This window comes from Solanum tuberosum, unplaced genomic scaffold (genome assembly GCF_000226075.1).
Source record: "Solanum tuberosum cultivar DM 1-3 516 R44 unplaced genomic scaffold, SolTub_3.0 scf00362, whole genome shotgun sequence".
Classification (NCBI taxonomy): domain Eukaryota; kingdom Viridiplantae; phylum Streptophyta; class Magnoliopsida; order Solanales; family Solanaceae; genus Solanum; species Solanum tuberosum.
The window spans coordinates 153084-165027 of record NW_006239284.1 but is presented as its reverse complement, the minus strand read 5'-3'; positions in this window follow the sequence as shown (position 1 = coordinate 165027).

Genomic DNA, 11944 nt, shown 5'->3' with positions numbered 1-11944 from the left:
TCTTCCGCTGAGTATGTAAGTCAGGCTAAGGGTTCGCTTAGGGCCAACAACGGTTCTTGAGTGTCATCAATGTCCAAGGTGTAGGCTCGGGGCGTGACAACTGGAAAGACAGATTCAGAATCTTTGTCTCTTCAAATGATCATCAAGCATGGATAGTAATCAAGAAGGGCCTGAAGCCTATTCCTGGATTGACTGGAAAAGATGGCAATGAAAAGCCATTTGATCCTGAATCATTTGATATCACTAAGGAACAACAATAGGTAAGTCAAATTAATGCTAGATCTATAAGTTTGTTATATTGTGCAGTGAGTGGAGCTGAATATGACAAAATATCAACATATGAAACTGCTAAAGAAATGTGGGACAAACTAGAAGTGACTTATGAAGGAACTACTCAAGTAAAGGAAGCTCGGATAGGTTCACTTGTAAATGATTATGAGTTGTTCAAAATGGCCAAAGATGAAAACGTTGAATCCATGTTCTCGAGATTCAGTAAAAAAATTTGCGAACTCAAATCACTTGGAATGGTGTATTAAAATGCACTACAAGTCAGAAAACTCGTCATGACTCTTCCCAAGGCTTGGGAAACTAAAGTTGTCATTCTTGAAGATGGAGATCTGCAAAAAAAGACATACGATGAACTTCGAGGCAACTTAATGGCCTATGAACAGAATCATAATAACAGGTACAACAAGGATGATAAAAAGAAGACTGTGGCATTTACTGCTGAGACATCTGACATTAGAGAGGAAGTCGATGAAAATCAAGACGAAGGAGTGGCTTTCATAAATCATGGAGTGAGACAAATGCTTAGACAAAGAAGACAGAGACCTCAACAGGATTTTAAGAACAATGATTTCAAAAGAAATGACGATCATTGTTACTACTGCGGAAAACCAGGACATATCAAACAGAACTGCCCAAAATGGAGAAGAAGAAACAAACGAAGAAATGAAGATCCAAAGAGTCTCGGAGCATGGGAACAAGGAGAAACAACCGACGATGATCATGATGAAATATCAAATTTATGTTTCATGGCACTAGGTGAAACAAGTGAGGTAAGACCTTTTAACTTTCCAAATTGTAATGATTTACAAAATACTTTGGATATGGTTACTGATGAATTACAGAAAGTTATTGACGAATACAATAAACTTGCTCAAGAAAAGAAAGACTGGCAGATTCTTCTCGAAGCAAGTCAGATTGAAGCGACTTACTAACAGAAGAACTAGAGGAAGTGAAAATGCAGTTGGACGGCATCAGAAAATCTCCAAGTCATAGTTTTGTTCGATCTAACAGAACTACACTCTATAGGAGAAACTCTCCAAATCATAGTTCCAACAGATCAAATAGATCTATCTCTAACTCTTATTCTCATGAAACTTCTGCTAAAATTACTTGTTTCACTTGTGGTGATCTTGGTCATAAATCTCTTAATTGTAGAAAATATTCTTCTGGAAAGTTGATTTGGAGACCAAAAGTTACTAATCATCAAGGAACGAAAAAATACTTGGGTACCTAAAAGAAATTTTTTTGCAGGAGCAATCCAAGAAAACCTACAGAAAAGGAATGTGGGTACTCAACAGTGGATGCTCCAGACATATGTGCGGAAAGAAAGAAAACTTCAAAACAATAAAAAGAATAGATGGAGGATGTGTTAGATTTGGAGACAATGCTAAATGGGAAGTAACTAGAGTCGGGACTATTACACTCAGTTCATCATGTGATCTAGTCGAAGTGTATATGGTTGAAGGACTCAAACAAAACCTTCTTAGCATTAGTCGACTATGTGATGATGGATTTGAAGTTACCTTCAACACAGCCAGTTGTATCATAAAACATCCTTAGAAAAAGCTAACTCTTATCGAAAATCGAGTAAATAATATATATGTCTTCAATAATGTTGATTTTCCATCTCTCACTTGTCTTATTGCAGTCTCAAGTGATCCATGGCTATGGCATCGAAAGCTTGGACACGCAAGTATGAATGCTCTTGAAAAACTGTCTAGACTCGAACTGGTCATTGGTCTGCAAAAACTAAAGTTTGAGAAAGACCATATTTGTGACGCATGTCAAATGGGTAAGAAATCTCATTCATCCTTCAAAGTAAAGGATATTGTAAGTACCTCTAAACCCGTACAACTTCTTCATATGGGCCTATTTTGTCCTACTCGAACTGCCAACATTGGAGGTAAAAGATATGCTTTCGTAATCGTTGATAACTTCTCAAGATTTACATGGGTAATATTTCTAACTCATAAAAATGAAGCTTTTCCTAACTTTGAAGTTTTTTGTAGAAGAGGTCAAAGAGAGGCAGGGTATTTTATTACAACTATTCATAGTGATCATGGAGGCGAATTTGAGAATAAGGCTTTTGAGGAATTCTGTGCTCAAAATGGATTTACTCAAAATTTCTCCTCACCCAGATCTCCTCAACAAAACAGAGTAGTTGAAAGGAAAAACCACTCACTTCAGGATACAACAAGAACAATGCTTCTCGATAGAAGTTTACCTGACCATTTTGGGCAGAAGTTGTAAGCACTGCCTGTCATATTCTTAACAGGGGTCTAATCAGACCAATCTTAAAGAAGACTCCCTATGAATTGTGGATAGGTAAGAAACCAAATATAAGTTATTTTCACCCCTTTGGGTGAAAATGTTTCATCCACAATAATGGTAAGAATAATCTCGGTAAGTTCGATCCAAGAAGCGATGAAGGTATCTTTTTAGGCTATGCTCTTATTAGCAAGGCTTTTTGTGTTTTTAATAAAAGAACTTTAAGTATTGAAGAATTTGTACATGTGGTATTTGATGACACTAATCCAAGAGTACAGGAAGTTGAAACCGGTGACGATGAAATTACTTCTCTCAAACTAGCTGAAGATACAACAATTATCAACACTGAAATTAACACTAAAGAGTCAACTACTGCAGAGGTGGAGTCGACTACTCCAGCCGACAAAGCCAACATTCCAAGAGAATGGAGACATAATGCTAGCTACCCTGAAAATTTCATTCTCGGGAAACCTGATGACAAAATTCAACACAGTCTTCTCTCAAAAAACAAAATATTGTGGCTCTTATATCTCAAATGGAACCACGAATAAATGAAGTTATGGAAGATGAGTCATGGGTACAAGCAATGAAATAAGAACTTTATCAATTCGAAAGAGATCAAGTTTGGACCCTCGTCGAAAGACCCAAGAATTGCTCAGTAATTGGAACCAAATGGGTGTTTCAAACTAAAATTGATGAACATGGAAAAGTTACTCGCACTAAAGCAAGATTAGTTGCTCAAGGTTACTCACAACAAGAATGTATTGACTACGATGAAACCTTTGTTCCGGTGGCAAGGTTTTAATCTATTCGAATTCTGCTCGCTTATGCATCATTTAAACGCTTTAAACTTTTTCAAATGGATGTAAAAAGCGCCTTTTTAGATGGTTTCATAAAAGAAGAAGTTTTGGTCAAACAACCCCCCGGGTTTGAAAATCCTTCTTGTCCTGATTTTATTTATAAATTATCCAAAGCTCTTTATGGTCTCAAACAAGCTCCAAAGCCTGGTATGAGAGATTGAGCACGTTTTTACTTCAAAATGATTTCAAAAGGGGGGAAATTGACACAACTCTTTTTATTCAAAGATCTGGTTTATATATTCTTATAGTTCAAATCTATGCTGATGATATTATTTTTGGAAGTTCTAATCCTTCTTTGTGTGAGAATTTTGCAAATCTGATGAAAAGTGAATTCGAAATGAGTCTAATAGGAGAACTCACATTCTTCCTCGAACTTCAAATCAAGCATTCGACTAATGGAACCTTCATTAGTCAGACCAAGTACACAAAGGAGTTAATAAATAAGTTTGGACTCGAAAAAGGAAAAGCTTTTGGCACCCCCATGAGTCCATCCACATGCCTTGAAACAGATGCACCTGGAAAAGATGTGGATGAAAATATGTATAGAGGAATGGTTAGCTCACTACTTTATCTCACCACTAGTCGACCAGACATTAAGTACATCATATGCAAATGTGCAAGATTTCAAGATGCTCCGAAGGAATCTCATCTTACTGTTGTAAAGAAAATTATTCACTACTTGATTGGCACCACCGAATTAGGACTGTGGTACCCCCACTCAACTCATTTCGATTTAATTGGTTACTCAAATGCTAACTTTGCAGGTGACTAAAATGATCGAAAGAGTACAAGTGGAACATGCCAAATCTTGGGACAATCTTTAGTCTCATGGCATAGCAAGAAACAAACTTTAGTTGCTTTATCTACCACTGAATCTGAGTATCTAGCCGTTGGAAGCTGTGGTACTCAACTTTTATGGATTATGCATCAATTACTTGATTATGATCTCTCTTATGAAGTTGTTCCGATTTTTCGTGATAATACTAGTGCTATTAGTCTATCTAAATATACTGTGCATCATTCCAGGGATAAACATATTGACATCAAGCATCATTTTATTCGTGATCATGTTGAAAATGGCAATTTTTCATTGGAATTTGTAGATTCTGAAAATCAATTGGCTGATATTTTTACAAAACCACTTCTTGTAGAAAGATTTTGTTTCCTTAGAAATTGCCTTGGTATTACGTGCATTAATTAATTTTTATTCCTTATGCGTTTATTGTATTTTCCTTGTTTTTGTCTTGTTTAATTATGACCTGCCACCGCCTCTTCCATTTCCCTATATCACCCGTCTTTTCCTTTCCTTTCTGTCTCCTCCTTTCCTTTCAAAGACTTTTCTTCTCCCTTTTCTCTTCTCTATTTATCCGTCCTCTTCTATTCTTCCTTCTTTACCCTACCATGATGAAAACTCACTTCATGACCTCTCAAAAACCCTTTTTCCCTTCAAGCTCTTTCAAAGTGGACATTCTGTCCCTCTCCTCTGATTCTTCCACATGATCAATGGCTTCTCCGTCTGTCTCATCAAAGAAGAGGGCATCTTCTTCAAAACAGAAAGCTTCAAAGAAACCCCATCCTTTTGCGTCGGGATCTCTCTCTCCAGCAGACTCGTAACTTGTACATCTTCAGTAGGAGTAATACAAGATGGGTCACCAACGCATTTTCAAAGCATTGAGAAATGAAACATCGGATGAACGGTTGAAAGCCCTTGAGGTAACTCTAACTCATACGCAACTTGGCCAATTTTTCGGATAACCTTATATATCCCTATATAGCGTGGACTCAACTTTCCCTTTTTACCAAACCTCATTACCCCTTTCATTGGTGAAACCTTCAAGAACACCCAATCCCCTATAGAAAATTCTAGTCCTCTCCTTCTAACATCCGCATATGATTTATGTTTGAGCTGTTTCTAGCCGCTGCTGTATCACTTTTGAATTTTTCCATAGCTTGATGAACAAGATCTGGCTCAAATAAGGCAGTTTCACCTTTTTCGAACCAGCCAATTGGGGATCTACATTTTCTACCATATAAAGCTTCATAAGGTGCCATTTTAATATTTGAATGGTAGCTATTGTTGTAGGCAAACTCGATCAATGGCAAATGTTCATCCCAACTACCTTTGAATTCCAATATACAAGTTCGCAGCACATCCTCAAGTGTTTGAATTGTACGCTCTGCCTGACCGTCTGTTTGAGGATGAAAGGTTGTACTTAAATTCACTTGTGTTCCTAGACTCTTCTGAAATTACTTTCAAAAATTTGCAGTGAATTGAGCTCCTCTATTAGATATTATAGAGATTGGCACTCCATGTAGTCGAACTATCTCTTTAATATACAACCTTGCATACTCTTCAGCTGTATAAGTAGTCTTCACCGGCAAGAAGTGCGCTGCTTTGGTGAGTCTGTCAACTATTATCCATATGGAGTCAAACTTTCGAAATGACCGAGGCAAACCAGTGACAAAATCCATGTTGATCATGTCCCACTTCTAAATTGGAAATTCTATACACTGTATATAACCTCCGGGCTTTTGGTGCTCTACTTTTACTTGTTGACAATTTGGACATCGAGCCACGAATTCTGCAATGTTCGTTTTCATGTCCCCCACCAATACATTTCTTTCAAGTCATGATACATTTTAGTTGACCCCGGATGGACAGAATATCTCGAATGATGCGCTTCCATGATAATCCTCTTTCTTAATTCATCTACATTAGGTACACACAATCTGTTTTGACATCGAAGTACTCCCTCTTGCGTAAGCTCAAATGCCTTTGTCATACTCTGTTGTACATTCTCCTTAAGCTTTAATAGAATAGGATCAGTGTACTGCTTCTCTTTCACTTCCACTACTAATGAGGATTCTGCCGCATTTTGTACAATAACCCCTTCGTCTTAGCTAGTTGACATATATCCTTAGTTATTCCTTGTCTTTCCACAGACTACCCATAAGTGCTTGCCATTATATTACGACTTAACGCATCAGCTACTACATTTGCTTTCCCGAGATGATACAAGATATCCATGTCATAATCTTTTAATAGCTCAAGCCATCTTCGTTGCCTCAGATTTAGGTCTTTTTGTTTAAAGATATATTGAAAACTCTTGTGATCAGTATACAGGTCAACATGAATTCCATACAAGTAGTGGGGCCATATCTTCAAAGCATATACAATTCTGCTAGCTCTAGATCATGAGTTGGATATTTTTTCTCATGTGGCCGCTGCTTCCTTGAACCATAAGCTATTACTTTACCATGCTGCATCAATACACATCCTAGGCCCACTCCCAAAGCATCACAATACACTGCATACCCTTCTGTTCCTTCTGGAAGTACCAATACATGTGTAGAAGTTAATTTATTCCTCAACTCTTGGAAGCTTCTTTCACATTCAACACTCCACTAAAATATTGTTTCTTTGTGTGTTAGCTTTGTTAAGGGTGCAACATTGGAAGAGAGTCCTTCAACGAACCTTCTGTAATAACCTGCCAATCCAAGGAAACTACGGATCTCCGTAGGCGTTGTAGGTCTTGGCCATTTTTTCACGACTTCTATCTTCTGGTTATCAACTCTTATTCCTTCATCGAATACAATATGATCTAAGAATGCCACATATTTTAACCAGAACTCACATTTAGAGAACTTTGCATACAACTTACGATCACGAAGAATTTGTAAAACCTGTAGCAGGTGATTAGCATGGCCCTCTTTCGATCTTGAATACACCAAAATGTCATCTACGAATACTATCACAAACACATCTAAAAATGGTTTGAACACCCTATTCATCAAATCCATAAAAACCGCTGGTGCATTCGTTAGCCCGAATGACATGACTAAAAACTCAAAATGACCATACCATGTTCGGAAAGCTGTCTTAGGTATATCTTTGTCTTTGACCCTCACTTGGTGATAACCTGACCTCAGGTCAATTTTTGAAAAACACCTAGCACCTTGTAGTTAACTGATCAAATAAATCATCAATTCTAGGGAGGGGATATTTGTTCATAATCATTACCTTATTCAACTACCGATAGTCGATACACATTCTTAACGAGCCATCTTTCTTACGTACAAATAAAATTGGTGCTCCCCATGGGGATATACTAGGCCTTATGAATCCTTTTTCTAATAAGTCTTTTAATTGCTCCTTCAACTCCCGTAATTCTGCCTGGGCAATTATATACGGAGGAATGGACATAGGTTGAGTATCTGGAATCACATCAATACCAAACTCTACTTCTCGTTCTGGAGGCCAACCTGGAAGATCTTCAGGAAATACATCAGGAAAATCATTCACTACCGGAATGGATTGAAGAGGTGGTGGCTCCGCATCTATATTTTTCACTCTCACTAGATGACATATGTATCATTTGGACATCATCTTCTTTGACTTAAGATAAGAAATAAATTTACAATGCAATTATGATAAACCCTTCTAGCTATAATCGACTCACCAATCGGTGTAGATACTTCAAATGGCTTCACTAATAATTCTAGTGTTCTTTTGAACTTTTCACCAATCAATGGAGTAACATATTATAGTGTAGACCCCGGATCAATTAATACATATGCAATACGTGAAAAGATGGATAATGTATCTGTAACCACATCCAGTGAGGCTTCTAAATTTTGTCGATCCCCGAGAGCATATGTGCGATTCTGAACTCCACTAGAACTGGCTGCTCTCCTAGCTCTTCTACCACGACCAGTAGGCATATGTCCCCTACCTAAAGAAGGGGCTGATGATGAGGATGCAACAATTGATCTAGTAGGTTGTGCCACAACACCCACACCCCTATGAAGGCAATTTCTCATCATATGACCTGGTGTACCACACTAAAAACAAACATTTGTCCCAAACCGACATGCACCTAAATGATTTCTTCCACATTGTTTACAAGACTGTCTAGGAGGTCTTGATTGGCTCATACTTCCCTGCTCTTGGTACCCCGTTGTTCGTGAACCTTGGCTTTCACCTCTTTGCCCAAAGTAATTGCCCCTAGACTCTTGAAACTGAGGTAGGGCACTAGCTGTAGAGAAGGAAGATGATGGCCTAGGCGGTCTGTTAAGGAACCGAGACCCAAACTCACCTTGGGATGGGGTAAACGACCCCATGGATCTGGCCCTCTTAGAATGCCATGTTTCTAACTCTTATGTCCTTCTTCTTTGCCTTTGATTCTCCAACTTTTTCGCAAAAGTTTGCATCCTTGCTATATCCATATCTTTATTCAACGAAGCAATGGTATAGTCTCTAACCATATATGAATCTAATCTATCCACATATCGATGAACACTATCCTCCATAGTAGCTACTACATTAGGAGTATACCTGGCCAAGGAATTAAATTTGAGATTGTACTCTCTCACGCTCATACTGCCTTGGTGGAGATTTAAGAACTAATCTGCACGGGCCTCTCGGATCTCCAACGGCAGGTAATGGTCAAGGAATGCCTTCTTGAACTCTTTCCATGTAGCTAATGGTGCATCTGTTCCCTTGGATTGCTTCCAAGCTTCATACCACAGTACAGCCACACCCTTTAATCTATATGCTGCTAGCTCGAGCGCTTCTTTACCACTTACATGCATAACATCGAAAGTGCATTGGATATGATCTATAAAGTCTTGTGGATCTTCATTAGGATCTGACCCGGTGAATAATGGAGGGTCCAAATTAAGGAAACCACGTATCTGCGTGCCAGCTGCTCTATCTACACCACTAGTACCTGCAAATAGACCTTCTTGCCTTTGGCCGTGGCCAGCAACTATACGAGTCAATAATTGGACCGCATTCCTCAAATCTTGCTCGGTAGCATTAACAGGGGGTTCTTGAGGTACAGCTTCCCTCCTTAGATCTTCTGGAGATGGAGAGGTCGGGGAAGTCTGTGAGGGAGACTCATCTTGAGCCTCACCTTGAACAACTTGACTAGGTGGTGGTTGGCTAGTCCCTTATTGGGCAGCCACATCTACTCGCTTACCAATACTTTTGCTCCTTCTCGTAACCGGCATCTTTGCTATAATAAAAACTATTTAGAAATTAGATATGATTCGCCTACAACACTAGTTCTATCGCACGATCTAAGAAATGAAAGAAAGGAGACAACTCCTACATGTCCCGTAGCATCCTCTTTATAAATGTGGTGCACAAAACATCCATAAGCAAGACTCTACACATATACAGCTTTGTAGACTCCCTAGGATGACCTGCTCTGATACCACTTTTGTCACGTCTCAAATCCCATTAAGACGGACAGGCACCCGATGCCCTAAAGGCCCGAGAGAACCAACATGTAACATGTGCTTACTATGCATATAACCATGACAATTTTGTGACAAGTTCACATAGGATGCAGCGATACGAACCAACATAAGTAGACCCAAAACTTATATACAAGACTTGGCCGTTGAGGCCACAACTTGTTAAGACGTAACTGAACCATATACATAAGTCTACAAAGCCTCTATATGATAGAAAACCTTAGAGTAGGTCGGGACAGACCCCGCCTTACTCTTAACTATGATACAATACCAAAATGAATCTACCAAGGACTCAGTAAAGCTCTGAATCAATCTGGAGCTCACTAAAAGTTGCAGAGTGTCGTGTGCTCCTACCGAGGAGGTCTACTAGCTGAAGTACCTGTGCCTGCAGCATAAAATGCAGCGTCCCCCGCGAGGGACGTCAGTACGAGAAAATGTATTCAATATGTAAGGCAATAACATATATAAAATATGAGTTCGAATGAAACCAAGTATCAATATATGTGCATAAATCAGAACAGAAGACCACTTTTTGTTAACTTTTGTGGGATAATGTATGTTACATTCTTGTCTTTAACTTTCTGTGTGTCATCATCTTTATAAGGCATGTGATACGAATGACCAACTGATCAGTGGTAGAAGAGGATGACCCATTTTAGGCATTTTATCCCCTGGGATGCGGTCCTCATAATTACACAAATTGGGATCGGCCCATGCTAGGCTTTCTCCCCTGAGTTGCCACCCCTTTATACCAATTGGGATCAGCCCATGCTAGGCTTTCGCTCATGAGCTACCACCAATAATTATACAGATTGCTTCAATTAGATTCTTTAATCTTTGAAATTGTTGTTTGGTGGTCATAATCATTTTTTATATTTGGAACTACGGACCAGTAGTAGAAGACAAGAAAATAATACTTCAAGGCAGTAACCATGACATAAGGAGCTATGTACATCAATGCATTACTTGTGAGCTTAACTGACACAATTGACTTCAACTGACTAAGAGGAGGATTCACCAAACTTGCTTTTGCAAATACCATTTCTATACCAGCACATAGGAGGATAATTACACAAGTATAGAGTAGTGAACATATAATGAAGTAATTCTATACACTAAGGAGAGGGGGAAATATTGTCGGCTATTTGGAGATCGTACGCTGCCACTATGTTTCCTTTACTAGGAATAAAATTTAGGAAATTCACTTATTGATATTAATTGTAAGGATCAGATTTCATGCCGAAGAATTTTGAATCGAATTGCCTTACATACCTTATTCTCTGACCAATATAACTATCACGATTCAGCCTCCCCTTTTAGGTGTTAATCTGTAAGTCATGATAAACTAATATTAGCATCTATCACACCTGAGCCTTGTAAAACAGTCACTAACTTTGACTGGTAATGATCCCATGCATCCCTTAAAATAATGTGCATCAGCACACCCTTCTTCTATGCCCAATACACATTATATATCTTTTTCCAAGATTACCCAAGCTGCACTAACAACAATACACATAAAACAGCCTCAAATATTCTTTATCATACAACCAATTATTGAACTCACCACCCCCTTGAGTTCTTTATGACAGCACACCCATAATTCCTCACTCTAACTCATACATAAGGAGGAAGAAAATGGAGCACTCACCTTACCTCAATTTCTGCAACTTCTCCTTATAACTTGAATTCCTCTAGAACTTCAACTTCCCTTCACACTTAAACCAAAGAAGAAGAGAAAAGTATCTTAATAATTAAGGAAAGTGAGCAGTAGCTTGTCGGAACTTCTACCTTCTACTTATAATTGAGCATGAATAACATGTTTTCTAGTCTTCCGTGGGAGAGATAAGATAGATCCATAAGTGTTTCTCTTACCTTGGTTTGCAGATATGAAGATTTCTTCAAGAACCCTAGAAGGAACTTTAAGACTGTTGTTTTAATCCTTAAGATAAAAGAGAGAGAGAGCTGGAGTGAATTGTGAATTTTGTATGTTAAAATGAGTGAAAAGATCAGCTCATATTGGGCTTATAAGGAGCCTTCTTGACCATAAAAAAATAATCCTCTAAAACCTCATTTTTTTGGTCAATTTTCAGCCACTAATTGATCAAGTAGGTGATGCACCTACTTATGTATATCAAGCAGCTCAAAAGGTCAAACTAGGTGATGCACCTACTAGCTTTCACTTGGGCTTAAATATATTGGGCCTTGGCAGATTTAGCTGCTGGGCTTAAATTTCATTTTCCTTTTATTTAACTTAGTTTGGGCCT